General features: G+C 45.1%; 1 protein-coding gene across 1 annotated transcript in view; it reads right to left on the bottom strand.

Moving 5' to 3' along the window:
- Positions 1 to 20,623, bottom strand: part of LOC138744608 (protein FAM187B-like) — a 120,844-nt gene that overhangs the window by 31,441 nt on the left and 68,780 nt on the right. The gene's annotated exons all lie outside the window — the stretch shown is intronic.

Here is a 20,623-nt window from a genome sequence, read left to right as displayed (position 1 = left end):
GGTGGGGAATGGCCCTCGATTCCCTCCCCCCCCCCCCCCACCCCCCCATGATACCGACTCTGGACAAACAATGCATTTACCTGTTTTCCCAGATTCCCGACGAGGGGCTCAGGCCTGAAATATCGACTGCTTTTTACTTCCAATTGATGCTGCCTGACTTGCTGAGATTCTTCATCACTTTTCTGTATTGGACAAGGAGATCAGGGAGTTCATTGGTGGAGTTCTTCTGTAGTACTGCAAACAAAATTAATCTTCTCACTTATCGAAAGCTACAAAATCCCGGAAGCAATCCTAAAGGTTTCCTGAGACTAATAGCTGGGATGGGTGGGTTGTCTTCTGACGAAAAATTATACGCTGGTCACCATAATAGGTCTGGATGAGGATTGGGGATGGTATGATGGCAAAACAGTTAGTGTCGCTCCCCATAGCTCTGAGAGATGGGCTCGATCTTAATTGGCGGGGTTGTCAAGTTTATTGTCATAACCATAAGACAATGTCTCTGAGGGCGAAGTCAGAACATCATTCAAGAGGGTGAACCCTCACAAGGTGTCAGGCCCTGACGATGTTCGTGGACATTCAAAAGCTATCTACAAGTTTGTTGATGACACCATAGTTGTTGGCAGAATCACAAATGGCAATGAGGAAGTGTACAGAAGGGAGAGAAATCAGCTCGTTGAATGGTGTAACTACAATAATGTTACACTCAACGTTTGCAAAAGCAAGGAGATGATTGTGGACTTCAGGAGGAAGTCAGGAGAACATGATCCAGTCCTCATCGAGGGCTCAGTAGTGGAGAATTTGCAGAACTTCAAATTCCTGGGTGTCAACATCTCCGAGGATCCGTCTTGGAGCCTCCATGCTGATACACTCACAAAGTAGGCTTACCAGCAGCTATACCTTATGAGGTGTCTGAGGCAGTTCAGTAAGACTCTCGTCAACTTCTATAGGTGTACCGTGGAGTGTCTTCTGCCTGGTTGCATCACTGTCTGGTATGAAGGCGCCAACTCTCAGGACAAGAAAAAACTCCAGAAGGTTCTTAACTTTGCCTGCGACATCACAGGCACCAGAAAACTCCATCGAGGATGTCTATATGAGGTGGTGTCTTAAAAAAGCAACCTCTGTCCACCACCCAGCCCATGCCCTATTCACTCTAATCTTTGGCTTGGCTTCGCAGGTGAAGATTTATGGAGTGGTATGTCCACGTTTGCTGCAGGCTTGTTGGTGACTGACAAGTCCGATGCGGGACAGGCAGGCACGGTTGCAGTAGTTGCAGGGGAAAATTGGTTGGCTGGGGTTGGATGATGGGTTTTTCGTCCTTTGTCTTTTCTCAGTGAGGTGGGCTCTGCGGTCTTATTCAAAGGAGGTTGCAGCCCGCCGAACTGTGAGGCGCCAAGATGCACGGTTGGAGGCGATATCAGCCCACTGGCAGTGGTCAATGGGGCAGGCACCAAGAGATTTCTTTAAGCAGTCCTTGTACCTCTTCTTTGGTGCACCTCTGTCTCGGTGGCCAGTGGAGAGCTCGCCATATAACACGATCTTGGGAAGGCGATGGTCCTCCATTCTGGAGACGTGACCCACCCAGCGCAGTTGGGTCTTCAGCAGCGTGGATTCGATGCTTGCGGACTCTGCCAGCTTGAGTACTTCGATGTTGGTGATGAAGTCATTCCAATGAATGTTGAGGATGGAGCGGAGACAGCGCTGATGGAAGCATTCTAGGAGCCGTAGGTGATGCCGGTAGAGGACTCATGATTCGGAGCCAAACAAGAGCGTGGGCATGACAACGGCTCTGTACACGCTGATCTTTGTATGTTTCTTCAGGTGATTGTTTTCCAGACTCTTTTGTGTAGTCTTCCAAAGGTGCTATTTGCCTTGGCGAGTCTGTTGTCTATCTCATTGTTGATCCTTGCATCAGATGAAATGGTGCAGCCGAGGTAGGTAAACTGGTTGACCGTTTTGAGTTCTGTGTGCCCGATGGAGATGTGGGGGGGCTGGTAGTCATGGTGGGGAGCTGGCTGATGGAGGACCTCAGTTTTCTTCAGGCTGACTTCCAGGCCAAACATTTTGGCAGTTTCTGCAAAACAGAACATCATGCGCTGGAGAGCTGGGACTGAGGCAAGACAAGCACATTGGAGGAAATAAAAAGAAATGTGATTATACAGTCGGGACGTGATGGGTCGAATGGCTCTCCTATGCCAGAGCAAGGCTGCAGAGTATTAGATGATGGGATGATCCAATAGTCCAGTTTGATGCATGACCTAACGAAGGGTTCTGACCCGAAACTTTGACCAATCTTTTTTCTCCCACTGATGCTGATCGAGTTCCTCCAGCAGTTTGGGTTTTGCTCCAGGTTCCAGCATCTGCACCCTCCTGTGTGACTCTTTGCCGGCCAAGCTTGAAAAAATTACACAAAGCTCAGCGATCTGACCCTGCACAAAGGAAGTGCAATGCACGGAGGAGCTGCCTCAGTCCAAGCCCAGAGTGAATTGTTAGGGCTTATGTGGGAAAGCCACTTATAGTCATGCCAAGCACAGTTAAAATACGGTTAGTGGGACTGTGTGAAAATGAAGGCATGGCACCGTGACATCAGATTGATTGATGGTAGTGAAGACCCACTAATGTGAGAGTGGTTTTCCCTTTAAAAACAAAGTCAATTTAACACCCAGTATCCAGCGGATGCTGGGACATCTGGCCTTGATGACGGCGCGGTAGCAGCCTCCAGCGGCATTTTCGGATCGGGGGAACAGTCTCTTAGCTTACATTTAACACCTAACGACCTATTTCAACCTGTCTCTTCTGCAACCATGGCCCAGCCCGTGAAAATCAATGTATTATGGCACTGTGATTTATACACATTTTAAGTAGTTGTGTGTAATTGGAGGGGTGTGTGTGTAAGGGAGATGATCCTGCTGGTGATGAAACTGTCGGCCTTGCAGCAGGCAAAAGGGAATTTCATGTAATTGGACACCGTTTTATTACTATGACCATAAATTGAATCTTGAATTAGATTATTTTATTATGTTTGTATAAGCTGAACTCATTGGGGAAATAGTGAGCAGATTTGGAATGCAATGTGGGGATGGTCTATATGGAGCATTTGCAGACAGGGATGGGATGTGAACAATGCCACTTTGGCCCCTCCCCAGCTTCTTCTCATCTTCCTGCTTCACAAAGAGTCTTGGCCAAAAATGTTGACTGACCATCTCTCCCCATGGATGCTGCCTGACCTGCTGAGTGCCTGAAACTTCTTATGGTTTGACCAATGGCTACCTGCAAGCTAGAAGGTTTGCCTGGGTCAGGTGAAGTCGGTGACAGGAGGGTAGCCATACTTAGCTGCACTACGTGCGCCAAAATTTGGTCCCTTGGACTTTGTGCCACTGGTGTCCCTTGGGAGCTGGCTGTTAAATCCAACCTGCGAGAGGAGCTTGGTGGGTGGAGCAACGTCGGAAAGGGAAAAAGAAGGGGGGGGGGGGGTGATGCTTTTGGGCCAGGACCTTTCGTTAAGATTGGGAGAGTGAAGGAGTCTTCTCTTGTCTTCACTGGCTTCTCCTTCCAATGCCTGCAGTCTCCTGCGTGTCTCTGTGGATGCTTGGCTGCAGGTAAATGAACTGAAATCATCAAGAGGAAGGCAGGAAAATGGGATCAGTCTCCACAAGGAGTCGCTTAGTTGGACTTCAAGGCCAATCAGTGTCTGATGTGGGGCGAGAAGGTGACAAAACCAGGTTTTGAGCAATAAAAGGAGATAAGCAGACAGAATCAAAGGAGAATGAAAGAGTTGTTGAGATCAATATGCTTGTCTTTTAACCTTGGGTCATAAAAAGCAGTCTTTATCTTACTTGGCTCCTGCTTAGTTGCTTTGAAGTCTCTCCTTTGAAGATTTCCTGTATTTCTTACTGATGGAACCTCTTGCCAACTTACAACAACATCTTGAAATTATATGGCTGCTTTAACATAATGATTTAAAATGCTTCAAGGGCACAAAATGGTACAATTGCAATTCACCACTGTCTGTACGAAGTTAGTACAGTCTCCTCATGACCCGTGTGGGTTCCTCCATCTGCTCCAGTGTTCTCCCACGTTCCAAAAATGTGCAGGGTTGGCCAGTTAATTGAGTGTGATCGGGTAGCATCCGTTTCATGGGCTGGAAGGGCCTTCTGCTGTGCTGTATCATTAAAACTTTAAAAAAAAACAAGCTACATGCCGGAAATTGGTTTAAAGGGAGTGTTTCAAAGGAGAGAGTGAGATTTATGTTTCATCCCGCCGGGTTGTCGTTGGTAGGATCCAAGGTCAATGTTGACAGTGAGTCTCTGGTCCTTGAGGTACAGATACTGCCCCTCAGTGTGGTCAACAAGGAGCTGCAGGCTCCAGCTCCAGCCATGGCCAAGGATTGGTAGAGCATTTCAAAATTAAATAGAGGGAGGTTGGAGATGGACAGATGGAGAGAGAGATTTTTGGGAACTGGAGTCTTAACAATACAGACATTTTCTTGGGTGCTCCCTGTTCTGTGACATACCTTTGGTCACGTTTTCTTCTGCCTGAGTTTTCTCCCAAGCAGCCCCCAAAGACCAATGGGCTGGTTGGGCAACTGGTCACAGTAATTTGACCCTTTGGTGTAGGTGAGGGATAGGATCTGGGAGGAGTTGGCAGGAGAACTGTGGAATCAATGATTGGCATGAACAGTGGGCAGAAGGGCTGGTGTTAATTTAATTTCAAAACTTTAATGTAGAGTTACAGGCCCTTGAGGCTCCGCTGACCAAATAAACCATGCGATCAATGAATCTACTATCCCCATATGTCTTTAGAAGGTGGAAGAAAACTGATGCATCTGGCGAAAACCCATGCAGGCACGGGAGAATGATTCGAATCCGGCTCACTGGTGCTAGAATCACATTGTGTTAACCATCACACCAACTGTGGTGTCCACTGCACACTTGGGTGGATTTACCGCCAGGAAACAATTAAATACAGGTACACAATCCTTTATCCGGACATCTAAAATCTGGAAAGCTCCAAAATTCAGCAAGTGGGGAGGGAGACGGCATTGTGAGTCAGGTGGGCGGGGGGGGGGGGGGGGGGGAGACCGGCAGCATGAGTCCGGCGGGCAAGGTGGGGGGAGGTGGCAGAGCAACTGGAAGGGGGTGAGGGTGGATACGGCAGCACAATTTGGGTGGTCTTAAATCTGGCTTTCCAAAATCCAGAAAAATCTGAAATTTGGAACACACTGTCCCCCAAGGGTTCCGGATAAAGGATTGTTTATCTGTACAGGAGTAAGAACACAATGCTGGAGAAATTCAGCAGGTCAAACAGTGCCCTTTATACAGCAAAGATGAACAAAATGTGGGTAGGCACCCAAACAAATATGTGGCACTAACCATTTTGTTTGGACATCTGCCCACATTTTGTCCATACCTTGATAAAGGTCTCAGGCCCAAAACATTGGTTATGTATCTTTATCTTTGCTATATAAAGGACACTGTTTGACCTGCTGAGTTTCTCCAGCATTGTGGTTTTACTTCAACCACGGAGTCTCCAGACTTTCTTACTCAAGTCTGATAGACCATAAATAATGGGACTGTTGAAGTGAAGACCTTCCCACTGGGCAGCAAGGTCAGAATCATAAACACACCATCAATGAAGTCAGTCAATATTTCTTTGGCTGTGAAGGGTGAAGATGTGCAATTCTGATTGTCTGGGAGACTTGACATCTTAACTGTGCCAGGTTGGCAGATTTTCTGGACTATTGGAAGTGATTGCTCTCAATTCACTTTTCTTATAGAATTTTAACAACAATATAATAAATAAATATTTTACTGGTCTTCAGTGCACCCTGCCAATTTAAAGGGAGCATCGGAGACAGAAGCAAATGACCTAGATTACAGGCCATTGGAGACAAAGTTCGGCCTTCACACCAAAGGCACCTTCCCTTGTGTGCAACCACATTTACTGGGATAGACTTGGAACAGATCTGGCAGCTCAAATCCAGGCCCTTGTGAGAACCTGTGGACCAGCGGCAGTGGCACAAACCCGCAATCTGTCACCTTAGTGTACCTTCCTCTTGCACATCAACACTCAGACTTGTCATCATGAGCTGCCCATCACACCTTGAAAGACACCGCAGGTCCTCATCCAATGATGAGGTTTTCCATGCAGCCTTCCTCTCTGGCTTCCCCTTGACCTCAGTGAACAAATTTCCTGACTCCCACTCATCCAGTACCTTTGCTCTTCTGACGTTGGGTCTTCAATGTGAGAGATTACTTCTCTTCCTGACCTGCTGGGTAGGAAGCTTTATTTTTAACCAGGGCAAACCAAGTTCTGCTTCCTCTACATCGGAGAGACCGGGCGCAGACTGCACTGAACACCTTCGCTCCGTCCACACCAGTGACAGGGACCTCCCAGGAGCCAACTATTTCAGTTCTGTGCCACACTCCCACACTCACATGCCTGTCCATGGTCTTATGCATTGTCCCAGCAAGACCACCTGTACATTGGAAGAGCATCACCTGAATTTCCGTCTGGGCACCCTCCAGCAAGATGGCATTAACATCGACTTTTCCCGATTTCTGCTAACCTGCTCTCTCCCCCCTTCCCTTCCCAGTTCTCCTCCCCTCCTTCTCTTTTCACTCAGCCATCCCTCCTCCCCTTGATCACTGCTGACCCCTTCCTCCCTTCTCCACCCATCACCTCCTGCCTTTGTGACCATACCTCCCCCCTACTCTTTTGTTCAGCTGCCTGCTGACATCTTGTCTGTACCTTGATGAAGGGCTCAAGCTCGAAACGTTGGTTATGTATTTTTACCTTTGCTATGTAAAGGACACTGCCTAACCTGCTGAATTCATCCTGCATTTTGTGTTTTTACTTCATCGCGGAGTCTGCAGATTTTTGCATTTTACTTCTGTTTCTTGTGGCCCTGCAGCTACAGGGGATGAGGTTGGGTGGAGGTATGACCGTGAAGGGAACACCTGAAGCAGGGTCAAGTTAACTCTGACATGGGTCACTCAACGCATACTCTTACCCTTGCTTCAAAGTTTGACCACTGGCGGAGAGGGCACAACATAGCCCAGGCACTGCACTGTATGAGTGTAACCTAAAGCTTCTCTCTCTCTCTCCCCTTCACTATCTCTCTCTCTCTCTCTCTCTCTCTCTCTCTATACTCTTCACTCTCTCTACCTTTCACTCTCTCTCTCTCTCTCTCTCTACAGAGATTACAATAAACCTCTCTGTATTTCAGATCCAGTAGCCATGAACCCTTTTGAACACACCCAGGTCTCCAATGGAAAGCCATCTGTCATTAATGTTCTAGGGTTACAAGAGCTCGGTTGAAAACAGGAAGTGAAATGGTCAGCCTATTATCCAGCACCCTGCTCTTCAAAGGCATAAGGCATGATTTTGTTTTGGAGGGGGTGGTGAGCAGGCGAATAATTTACTGCTATGGGATTGGTCATCTTTTATCAGTTGCACATTTAGACGTTAGTTCATAAGGTTTCCCAATGGCTTAAAGGGTGGCCTTGCAAATCATTTCATGGTTAATTGTCATCAACAACCCAATGGATCAAGAACTGCAGGCAACATCGGGAGGGCAAGCTGTTCTGATTGTGCACGTACTGAAGTAGTTAAGGCCTCCAGCGGGTCCAAGGTATCTTGAATGAAATGTTAAGGCATGGCTAGATGGAAAAGATGCCTAGAAGGCAAATGATGGAGGAAAGGAATATTCCTTTTTAAAGCAACCCCCCACCGCCCCCCCAACAGCCTCGTGCTATTTCCAGTGTTTTATTACTAACGAAATACATTTGAAGTGTAATTACCATTGTATGCAGGAAGGGAGCATCTGGTTTTGCTCACAGCAAGATTCTGCGAATAACCATGTGGAAATTGCCAGCAGCCAGAGTGGGGGGGCGGAGGGGGGGGGGTGGTGGGTGGGAATAGGGACCAGAATTCCAGGGAGAGTCCAATACTTTCAGCTAACCTGCCTTTCCAGTTTGGGAAACAGAGAGAAAAAAATAAATAGTCAGTAATAAATAACGTGGAAAGCTAGAGTCTCTGACTGAGTTTGTTATTTCAGAGTCAAGGGGTAGCAACTGTTTGTGAACCTTGTGGTTCAAGTCTTGCAGCACCTAGACCATTTTCCTGATGACAGTGATGAGAACAGAGCATCTCCTCTTTGACTGCTGCCACTCTCTGATGGTAGCATGCCATGTATATTTTCTCTATAGTGGGGAGATTTTTCCTGTTATGTGGCAGGGCTTTCTGCTCAGAGGTACTAGATCCCCAACGCAACCAGCCAGCATAATTTCCACTGTACATCTGTAGCAGTTTCAAGGTTTCTTTTTTTTAAAAAAACTTTATTTAAGATTTTATAACATGAATTAACAGGATTACATTAAAAAAAATTAATAATAAAATAATAAAATTACAATACAATATCAGTAATCTAAATAAACTATACCCTCCCCAATAATTATTACACATTAATAACCCAACTCAAATTAGTCCAACCCCCCCTTTCCCCACCCAAAATAAAGAGTGAAGAATTAATAAAGTTAATAATATATGTGAGAAAAAAACCCACTTACAAAAAAAAACAAAAACATAACCAATTAAAATACTAACAAAAAAAAGTAATTAATACTAAGATATCAGACTTAAAAAACATATTTAAATCAAACTTAAATGCATATATTTAACAAACGGAGTTAGGATGAAACATATATTTAACTCAAACTTAATATAAAAAATTAGTAAAGTTAGTAACATTATCTATCAAAAATTCTTAAACAATAATCAATTCTTAAAAAAAATTGTAGCATGAAAAAAAAGATGAAAAAAAAACTTTCTCTATAGAGATAAACCTTCACCAAATATCAACTAACCTCACATCTATCATCATATTAGTCACATAAACCACCATCTTAAAACAAAATTCAAACCTCATTAAGCATTGTACAATTCAATTTTAGTACTCTTCCACCATTTTTCCCTTTTACTCTTGAATCCAATAAAAGCTCCAATACCACATTTAAATATCCCCAATCATTACGTTAAAATTCAGATATCCAAATAATAAAAACACATCTACAACGAAATCTATATCTTCAACAAATGGAGCATAAACCACAAACAAAATTCAAGCCTCATTAAGAATTGTACAATTCAATTTATAACTTTCACCATTATTCCCTTCGTTCTATAACTAAAATAGCAAAATAATATACACCAGAATTACCACTCCTTTTACCTTAAAGTTAAAGAAAAAATATAAAAACTTATCCATCCCATTCACATTTAAATTTCAGATATTCCTTATCTACTGAATAAATTTTACAAAAAAAACCACATAAATTTTTAGTTTTTTAAACAATCAAATACTTTCTTATGCTTTTTTTTATATTTAAACAAAAAAAACCCCTTCACTCTTTAATCTAATAATACAAAAAAAAGGGAAAAAAAATGGGTAGGAGGTTAAAAATACCCCCTCCCGTCTAAACCACGCAATGCGGTAACTCCCCCCAAAAAAATGGGTGTGAGATAACTCACACGTAGCAGATGACTTTCAGGAAATAGTGCCTATCCAGTTCTCTCCCCCAACTCTCACTTCATCTTAAACTAACATCCTCATTATTTAATATCCCTTTTTTTAAAATAAAACATTAAAAAAAAGGACAACTCTTCTTTTAATCAGCTCCAACTGCCAAGTCACCATTACAACCATTCCTTCTTGGAGCACGGCTCTTTTCTTCCATCTCTTGTCTCCTTAGAGATCGCGGCGGACTATGTTGAAACTGAGTAATTGGCAGCTCTTGAGAAAATGCTATAGCTTCCTTTGGAGAATCAAAGAACTTTGGTTGGCAACCATCTTGAAAAACCTTCAAAACAGCTGGATATTTAAAGGTTGCCTTGTAACCTTTCTTCCACAACAACTCTTTAGCAGGATTGAATTCCCGTCGTTGGAACATAATTTCTTGACTCAAATCCGCATAGAAGAAAACTCGATTATTTTGAATCATCAAGGGTGATTTTCTCTGTTGTGCATTTCTAATAGCCATTCATAAAATTATTTCTCTGTCGTAATAATTCAAGCAACGAACCAAAACAGGTCTTGGACTTTGACCTGAAATAGGTCTTCTACGCAAGGCTCTGTGAGCACATTCCAGTATTATACCTTCCGGGAAATGTTCTTGACCCAGCACCTGCGGAATCCATTCAGTAAAAAATTTTCTTGGGTCTGGTCCCTCCATACCTTCCGGCAAACCAATAATCTTTATATTGTTCCGTCTGGATTGGTTTTCCAAATAATCAATCTTTTTCACCAAATTTTTATTTTGAGTTTGTAAGTCTTCGACCATTTTGGTCACATCAAAAACTTGATCCCGTATTTCGTCTATATCTTCTTCACACGAATTAAATTTATCTCTCACTTCAAGCTTAAAAGCTCCAAACTCAGCCATCTGTTGAGAATGTATTTTCACCAAAGTATTAAACCTAGTACCAAGTTCAGTCATAATTTTGAATAATCCCTGCATTGTATAAGATAATTTAGATTCAAGATTCACAAAAATCTTTTCAATTGGAAGAGATTTTGGCTCAACAGATTCCTGCTTCTTCTCCAAAGGATCTTCTATTCCTTCCTTCATTCTGGTTGCCTTCCTTGTAGTATGACTGCGTGTGGAAACCCCAGCCACAGCCTCTCCAGCAATGACTGGAGGACGCTGGCCGGGGTTTTCCCCAGTCCATAATGTATTAAATTCTCCCAGTACATCAAGTTGTATAGGTTCTTGTATCTCAAGAGATGCAGTTGCAGCGCCATCTCTACAGTTGACAAATGCCTTTGAGTAACTCTTTGTTCTAAAGGCTGTTTGGCGCCCTCTTTAGGGGGCTCTACCGATGTAACATAGAGCTCTACATCCGAACACTGTACCTCTCTCCTGGGATCCATTTCACGCTGAGTCCCGGTGTCTTTCCTGTAGTTAGGCTCCAAAACTTGAACTTTTGGAAAATGTAGTTTTTTGATGATCTGTTGTCGTTTTTTTTTTGCTCTTTTCCACCAATTGTACCATCATAAGTTAAATTAACAGCACTGAAATTATCTAAACTTTTAAAGAATTTTAACGGGCATTTCTAGACAAAACAATAAGATAGAGTCAGGAGAGGACTGGAAGGCATGTCTGATCCTTACGCCATCTTGCCACGCCCCCCCAGTTTCAAGGTTCCTGATGTCATTCCAAACCTCCACAAACTTCTGAGGAGGTAGAGGTGCTTTCTTCATGGTGCCATTAGTGTGTTGGGTCCAGGAAAGGTCCTCCAAGATAGGGACTCCCAAAAATTTAAACTTGCTTATCCTCTCTACCTCTGATCCCCCAATGTTTTTTTTTCCCCTTTTTAAAGTCCAAAATCAGCTCCTTGGTTTTGGTGACATTGAGTGTGAGGTTTGCTTTGATCTCTCCATTCTCTACCCCTCACTCCTTTCTCTGCAATGTAAAACATTTGTTTTCCCGTGTGTCCTGATTCAGATAAAACATTATTAGCCTCCAAAGTTTCCAGGGATGAAAGTAATTCACTTTATTAACAAGATCATTGTACTGGCAAACAGAAAATTTAAACCACGGAACACTATAACACAGAAATAGGCCCTTCGGCCCATCTAGTCTGTGCCAGTCTGTTATTCTGCCCCTCATTGACTTGCACCTGAGCCTTATTCCTCCTTATTGATCTATGTATCTATCCAAATTTTTCTTCAAATCAAGCCCGTACTCACCACTTCAGCTGGCAGCTCGATCCACACTCTCACCACTCTCTGTGTGAAGATGATCCCCCTAATGTTCCATCTCAATATCTCACCTTTCACCCTTAACCCATGCCCTTCAATTCTTGTCTCAGTGGGAAAAGCCTGCTTGCATTTACCCTATCTATACCCCTCATAATTGTGTGTACCTTGATCAATTCTTCCCTTGTTCTATATCACCCTATGAACTGGATGTTTCAACCATTTCTTACCAGTGCACCAGACTGGTCCTTTTCACCCCTGCCTGTTCTTCTTCCCACAGACGCTGCTTGACCCGTGGAGTAGTCGGGCTCATCATCAACAACAATGACTCGCACTATAGAGAAGAGGTGGAAAATCTCATGATGTGGTGCAAGGGTAACAACCTGAGTCTCAACGTGGACAAGATAAAGGGGACGATCGTAGACTTCAGGAGGACCAGTTAAGACTACCCTCCCTGACACATCAATAACTCTGTTGTGGAGAGAGTGGAGAGCACCAAGTCCCCTGGAATTCACTTAACTAGTGACCTATTGTGGACACTCAACACCTCCTCACTTGTCAGGAAGGCTTAACAGTGACTGCACTTCCAGAGAAGACTGAAGTGGGCAAGGCGACCAGTCACCATCATGTCAACCTTCTGTGGGAGCTCTATAGAGAGTGTCCTGGCTGACTGCATCACAGTGTAGTACGGTTGCTGTGGAGAAATGGATTGGAGGTCAATCCACAGGACCATAAATGGGGGAGAGTGGATCACTGGAGTCTCCCTCCCCACCCCACCGCCTCCCCCTCATCGACTTGATCTACTAGGATTGTTATCTGAAGAGGGTGGACAAAATCATTGCGGGGCCCCTTCTACCCAGCACATGGCATCTTTCAGCTGCTCCTGTTGGGGAAGAGATACAGGAGGATCAGAGCCAGCACCACCAGGCTGAGGAACAGCTTCTTCCCACGGGCAGGGAGAATGTGATCGACTAAAGGAACTGCTCACACTGACCATCTGAGACAACATCTATTTATTTATTTATTTATTTTTCTACCTCATGTTCAAGTTCATTATTATCATACAATTGTGAAGAACAATTGGACGAAATGGCGTTCTTTAGTCCTCGATGTAAAAATGTACAAACACATGTATAAACATAGCACACATATTTACAAATGAATACTTGTCCTGCACGTGTGTTATTTGTCTGTATTTGGGTTGTGTCTGGTTCTGTGTCTGCGTGTTGTGCACCGAGGACAAGAGAATGCTGTTTCGTCAGGTTGTACTTGTACAATCAGATGACGATAAACTTGACTATTTCTACCTTCCGTGGCTCTTCTAGTAACTGCAGTTCCTTGAGATAATTCCCTTGATTTTATTTAAGACAGGTCCATGGGTCCAGCTGAGCTGACAGACGGGACTTCAGACTAATGTTCCATCCAAAAGGCAGGCACGCCAACAGAACGGAACTCCCTCGGCTTGGTCAGAAGGACGGCTAGATTTCTTACCCAGCCGGGATGTGACAAATCTCTCCACCCTTGTGATTTAGCAGAGGGGCTGGCAACTCAGTCCTAGGTTTTATTTTAACTTTCAGCAAGACATCCTGACACAAACAAAAACGGCTGTTTATCTCATCGATAATTGTGAAATGCTGTCATCTGCAAATGTACACTCATGGAAAATTGATAACACAAAAAAAAACAAAGCAGAGAAGGATATGCTCACAATGAGTGCAAGCGAGATCAGTGTAGAAGGGCAAAAGGATTGGTGGTCGTGATGGGCTGAAGGGCCTGTTTATGTGCTGTATAACTATGATTCCACAAGGAGGCCTTTAGCCCATGACACCTGTGCTGGTGAAGGGAATAGCCAACTTCATCCCACTTTCCAGCATTATCTCCATAGTCCCTGCAGGCCATGGCTCTTCAATTACATGCCCAAGTTAAGTCTAAATGTAATGAGGGCTTCAGCCTATACTGCCTTTTCAGGCAGTGAGTTCCCAACCTCTGCCACCCTAGAGTCACACATGGAAACAGGCCCTACAGCCAAACTTCTCTGTGCCAACTAAACAAGTCCCATTTGCCTACATTCTGCCAATATCACTCTAAATCTATCTTATTCAAGTTCAAGTTCATTATCAACTAACTGTACAAATACAACCAGATTAAACAGCATTTCTCTGGACCACAGTGCGCGCACACACACACAAACACCCCACATACTCACCCACACCAACCCACACACACCCACACCCATACACACACCCACACCTACACACACACCCATAAACACACCCACAGACACACACACCCACACATACCCACCCACACACACATACATACCCACACACATTAAAATGGCCAAGCACACTGGAGTTTCCCTTTCCTCTATTGACAATATTCACCAGAAGTGATACTTAAATTGGGCTCAAAGAATTATGGAGGATCTCTACCACTCCACACAGAGTTTTTGATCCACGACCATCAGGAAGGAGATACAGGAGCATCAATATCAGAACTGCCTGGCTGGGAAATAGCTTCTTCCTGTGAGATTGGATCTCTTATAATGAAACAAGCAAATTATTCTGAAATATTGATATATATATTTTTTCAATGGAATAGTATATCTTTCTATGTACTGTACATATGATTATCATGTGCTGTGTATTGTGTGTGTGTGTATGTGTGGGGGGGGTGTATGTCTGTGTGTATGTGGGGGGGTGGGTGTCTCATTGTGTGTGTGTATGGGGGGGGTTGTGGGTGTCTTCTGTGTGTGTAGGGGTGTGAATGTCTGTGTGTATGTGGGGTGTGGGTGTCTCTGTGTGTGTGTGTGGGTGTCTCTGTGTGTGTGTGGGGGGTGTGGGTGTCTGTCTGTGGGGTGGTGTTAGTGTCTGTGTGTGTTGTATGTGTGTGTGGGGGTTGTGTGGGTGTCTTTGTGTGAGGGGGGTGTGGGTGTCTGTGTGTGTGGATGTCTGTGTGTTTGTGTGTGTGGGGGGCATGTGGGTATCTGTGTGTGTGTTTGGGGTGTGGGTGTCTGTGTGTGTGGGGGTGTGGGTGTCTGTGTGTGTGTTTAGGGTGTTGGTGTCTGTGTGTGTGGGTGTCTGTGTGTTTGTGGGTGTGTGGGTGTCTGTGTGTGTGTGGGGGGGTGTGGGTGTCTGTGAGTGTGGGGAGGATGGGGTTGTCTGTGTGTGGGTGTCTGTGTGTGTGTGTGTGTGGGGGGGTGTGGGTGTGTGTGGGGGGGTGGGGGTGTCTGTGTGTGGGTGTCTGTGTGTGTGGATGTCTGTGTGTTTGTGTGTGTGGGGGGCATGTGGGTGTCTGTGTGTGTGTTTGGGGTGTGGGGGTCTGTGTGTGTGGGTGTCTGTGTGTTTGTGGGAATGTGGGTGTCTGTGTGTGTGTGGGGTGTGAGTGTCTGTGTGTGTGTGGGGGGGTGTGGGTGTCTGTGAGTTTGGGAGAGTGGGGTTGTCTGTGTGTGGGTGTCTGTGTGTGTGTGTGTGTGGGGCATGTGGGTGTCTATGTGTTTGTGTGTGGGGGGCATGTGGGTGTCTGTGTGTTTGTGTGTTGGGGGGCATGTGGGTGTCTGTGTGTGTGTTTGGGGTATGGGTGTGTGTACCATGGTTTGGAGAAATTCTGTTTCGTCTGGTTGCATATATGCAGTCCAATAATAATAAACATGAACTTGAAATAGATCTTATTTATTTATTCTATTTAGATGCTCGTGATTTTCTTCACCCCAATCTGCCTCCTGATTGGAATGGAAAAAAAATCTTTAACTCACAGTTGGGACAATGTTCCAGTCTTAGTGACATCCCACACCTTTTCTGAAATGCGGTGACGGAAATGTACACGCGCTCTCCCATTGGCCCTTCTTGCATTTTAGTCCAACCTCCTTGCTCTCACGCTCGTTACCCTGTCCAATTTTGTTCCACATTACACAACCCAGAGCAGCATTTGAAAGCACAGTGATGAAGTATTTGTCCTAGAAGGATATTACAAAGTTGGGTAGATTTGGATGACACAGAGAGCTTGAGAAGAAACTCATGCCAAAAGGTTGTCTCAATAGATACCAAGGCATGAAAATAGCCATGCACACAGCTCTGAGAAAAAAGTGCTGTGCAGTTGAAAGCAGTTATTGTGGGGAGTGGAGGATATTTGCATCATTGGAAGATCCTCCCGTTCATTTTGAGGGGATGCTTGTTCTTCCAGGGCACTTCGAGAGTGGAAACTCCTCCAGCAATGCCAAGAATGATGTTGTGCACAAAGTTTCCTTGCTGTGAGATTTGCAACCTCAGTGACTTGCAGAATGACATTTTCCTCTTCCCCCATAGGAAGGCTGGGTGGTGGTTTTGCCAACCTTGCTTCCCCAGAATCAGAGGCTTTCAAAGTGGGCACTTCCTGTCCACAGAAACCTGTTGCTTTCCACAAGGTCAGGGTCACGGTCATTCCAGGCTTCCTGGTCTCTCTTCCTGCAGATCTCAGTCACAGATTGGTACTGCCCTGGGAGGCCACCCAACCTTGCACTGAAGGCAGACCTCACTTCCTGCTCCTTCAACTCAGATGTTCATCCCCATTCCAATCCTCCATAGTGCACCAGTATTCAAAGCCCATTCCCACCCCCTTATGGAGATTTCCTGTCAGGAGCACCTGCCTGCAGTGTAGGACAGTTTCTGTGGCCCCTTTGCACAAAGAAACCCCATCCATGGGCCCTTCTCCACCAGATTGCCTGAACCAACCCCCTCACCCCTTCCTTCATTGCCCCATTCCTATTGTAGCCACAGCCCACGAGGTGTGGCCCATCCTGGAGTACGTTTCAGAACTGGCTGCAAAGATTGCGTATGGCGTAATGCACACCGACAGCTGTGAGAACAGCTCAAAGAAGGCATTGGGGTGTCCCAGATTATCCTTTTGGCAACAACAAAATGACCTGGAGCAATATCAAGGATCTTTAAATGTTGCAAAAGCCAGTGACACTTATGAAAAAATACAGTGACTCTCAAGTCAAGTTTATTGTCATCTGATTGTACAAGTACAACCTGATGAAGCGGCGTTCTCCGGACCTTGGTGCAAAACATGCAGACACACAACCAGACATAACACATAAACAGACAATACGTAGGCAGGACAAGTATGTCATCTATACAAATAAATAAATAGACACTCTTTTGTAAATATGAGTGTCTCGGGTGGTCAGTGTGAGCAGTTCCTTTGGTCGTTCACCATTCTCACTGCCTGTGGGAAGAAGCCGTTCCTCAGCCTGGTGGTGCTGGCTCTGATCCTCCTGTAGCTATTCCCCGACAGGAGCAGCTGATAGGTGCTGTGTGAGGGATGGAAGGGTTCCTCGGTGATTTTGTGCTCCCTCCTCAGATAATGATCCCAGTTGATCACATCATTGTGGGGGGGGGGGGGGTGCGTGAGGGAGGGTGGTGGAAGAGGTGGGAGAGGAGGAAGCAAAATCCGTGGCAAAATCCAGTGACTCTAATGGCTCAAGGATAATATGTTTGCACATTAGCAAAGCATTAGTTTTTGACACCCAGGCTGATCTTCAGTCGAAGTGCTGGCCTTGCAAAGGTCACTTATCTAAAGTAACTCTTGCCCTCTTGATAATCAAAAATGACCAGCACAGATCTTGCTTCGGGTGAACCATGCTCTCTGCCAATTTAGGGTGAGTGCATAAAGGAAAGAATCCTGTAAACAGGAAGCCAAGTATTTGGAACAGATTCTCAGTAGTTTACTGATTTATTGCAGGGCAGGAAGTCATTCAGCACATTGGGTCCATATCAGCACCCAGCAGGTCCATGTTCTCCTGCAACCTATTTTCTCAGTGCCCATTTGACTCATTTGCCACTGAACTGCACCAAAACCATGAATCGTTACCTATCTTTTATTACCTCTGTCAGTACTTGGGGTAATTTAATGCATGCCTATGTGATACAGAAAATCTGAAATTATCTTTGTATTCAGCTTGAAGTTGTCCATCATCAACCCAATTTACTTTTCAGGAAGGGAGGTGTTTATTTCATAGAGAGTACCATGTATGGCTGCAGCAAGTAAGAATTTTGGTGTATCTGTGCATTGTACTCATGCACATGATGTTAGCTTCTTGTTTCATGTCAAGTAAGGACAAACTTTGAGGAGCCTCACAGGGCCCTGGGCCCCATGCACAGCAGAGCCACCTGATGGCCACAGGGAAAACCGGTGACCGCTCCGCACGCAGGGCGACCGACTCTTTTCCCAACATCTCAAGAGTCCATCCGTCGTCACGGACATAAAAGAAGGTTGTCCAAAGCAAGTAGAGGCACCCCTGGTCCAGCATCCCTGCAAAAAGGAGGCCTGCAGATCCATCGAGTGCCCGCGGATCTGGCCATCTTCCCCGAAGACCCCGCCACCTGCAACTTCTGCAGCCTCCCACCTGGCCCAGCAGCAACATCCAAGACATCCCCTTCAGCCCCTGGTTCCAAAGCGATTAGGAAAAATATATACGCTCAACACCCTTCGGGAGCTTACGGGTAACCTCCCTGATCCCCCGTCCCAAGACCTAGCTCCTAGAGGCCCAAGGCCACCAGCCCATGGCCAGGTGTGGGGATCTTCCTTCTAAAACTCCATTTTGTCCCCAAAGATATTTCTCTGCTGCTGTTCCTGTAACGATTTCAGTTTGCACAGTGGTTGTGACACTGGACAACAATTTTTTTCAAAAGGTTTGCTTCCTGAAAAGTAAATTGGGTTTATGATGGACAACTTCAAGCTGAACACAAAGATAATTTCAGATTTTCTGTATCACACAGGCAATTGGAGAAACATTAAATGAACTTTTATTGAATTTACCATGTTTAAGCGCATAATGTACCTCTGAGTCAAGGTCCCACGCTGACTGCACATGTTGCACAAGGAGCCTAGGGTTTGTCTTGGTCACCAATTTTACAAATGAAGTAGAGCTCATTGGTTTCCTTAATAAGTGCAGTCATGCTATGTCTTTGAGACAAGTGTATTCTTGCCACAAATGTAACAGAATATATTGCGGCTGTTGCGTCATTGACAAGACATTTCTGCCATATTAAATCTTCCTGAAGACAATAAACGCTATTGTTAAGTACCCTCACATGCTATTGCCTGAAGAACGTGTGCATCAATGCGCGTTCAATCTACATCAATGTAGTGCACCGTATCTGTAGATGAGAGCTGCTCTTACAGCCTGTCTGCATCTATCCTGACTAACTATGTCCAGCGCTTGCCCAGAGATGCTTGGACTAACCAAAACAACTTGCTTCATGGGCAATAAACTAGTAAGACAGAAATTCACAAAAATAGGTTATATCTATAAAGAGGTACGTGATAGGAAAATTTGAAGGCAATTTTCAAAATCCAAGAAATACATCCAAAAGGGTTCAGGAAGTAAAATCTTTGTTGTCCAATGTTATGGGACATCAATGTTATAGGAAATGGGAAGGATAGCCTGTCCCACCATCGCCATTCACCAAATGGGAAGGATAGCCTGTCCCACTACGCCATTCACCAAAGACCAGTCTTCCATCCAAGATCAAAACAACAGAAAAAAACTGAAAGAGGAGCACAAGAACTGTAGACACTTAAATCTGAAATATTGGCCTGATCATCTCTCCCTGTGGATGCTGCCTGACCAGCTGAGTCCTCCCAGCTTCACGTTGGTTACTAAAAAAGAAAAATAAACTAGCAGTTGTAACGAATTCCAACATTAATATGACGTACGTGGCGGCCCACAATTGCGGAGATCGGGCCGGCACATCGCGCGGCAGCAGATGCAGACAGAAATCGCTAAAGCGACTCCAAGGACAACGAACCGGCGGTGGGTAGAAGCCGGGGCAGCATCAGGCCAACAGCCCTAAAATGGCATTGGTCAAGCTGCCCAGCTCACTCAGCAGAAACAGGCTGGGGAGGAAGGGCATTCATATGCATGGATGTTCCCGCCTGCTATTGTTATTTATACGGGTGTCTCAGCCAATCAGCAAATAAGGCAGGAACTTGAACGGTATAAAAGCGGCCTTTCCAGCCCTAATAAAGGAGTGAGCTTAACCTGCCACACTGTGTGTGTGCATTTCTTTGTAGCGGTCAGCTACATGTGAATTAAAATAAATACTGACAATTAAGTGGCTGGTTCTCTTTCAAAGAATTGCCCGCTTGCTGTTATGCCCTTTGCGATGCATTCTGTGGGTGGACATTTTGGTTTTCAATGTTAGTCAAAAGTTTATTAGGGAAGTTTGCTGGTTATATTTACCAGCCCAAACCAAATAGTCTTTGCTTCATAAACAAGGCAATTGGTATTTTCAAGAGACCAGAGGGAGGTCATGGTGGGGCAGCCTAGTTCAGTGGGGGCTCTGCATTGCTCTTTAGACACTAGGTGATCTCCAGTACCCTCTGCTGGATTCAAGCATCCCATTGTTGCACCTCCTAAAGAAATGTCTGAAATCAGTATGTCCTGGGCACTCTGTAATTGAATTTAGAGATTGTAGAGCTCGTCGAAAGAATCAAAGACTTGTTGATCCAAACCAAGGCTTTTATTAGCAAAAGACAGGAGCTCTTCACAGGTGGCCGACCAGTCCGGAATGATCCGACCTGGCTAGGGACACAACCCTTTAAGGCCCAGACAGTAGGCGTGGCTTAGCTCTCAGCCAATCGCTGTAAGCACAGTCTAGATACTGTAACTATATACACTATATACATTGGTGATAGATCTATACTATCACAGAGATACAGCTCGGCAACCGGCCCTTTCAGGCCACAAGTCCGCACCATCCCGTACATCTTTGGGACGTGGGAAGAAACCAAAGCACCTGGAGGAATCCCTCGTAGATACGGGGATCCCTCGTAGATATGGGGATAATGTACGACCTCCTTACACACAGCTGGGGATTCATGCCA

This window comes from Narcine bancroftii, chromosome 10, assembly GCF_036971445.1.
Source record: "Narcine bancroftii isolate sNarBan1 chromosome 10, sNarBan1.hap1, whole genome shotgun sequence".
NCBI classification, from domain to species: domain Eukaryota; kingdom Metazoa; phylum Chordata; class Chondrichthyes; order Torpediniformes; family Narcinidae; genus Narcine; species Narcine bancroftii.
The sequence above is the reverse complement of the archived record's forward strand: the minus strand, read 5'-3'. Positions and strand labels throughout refer to the sequence as shown.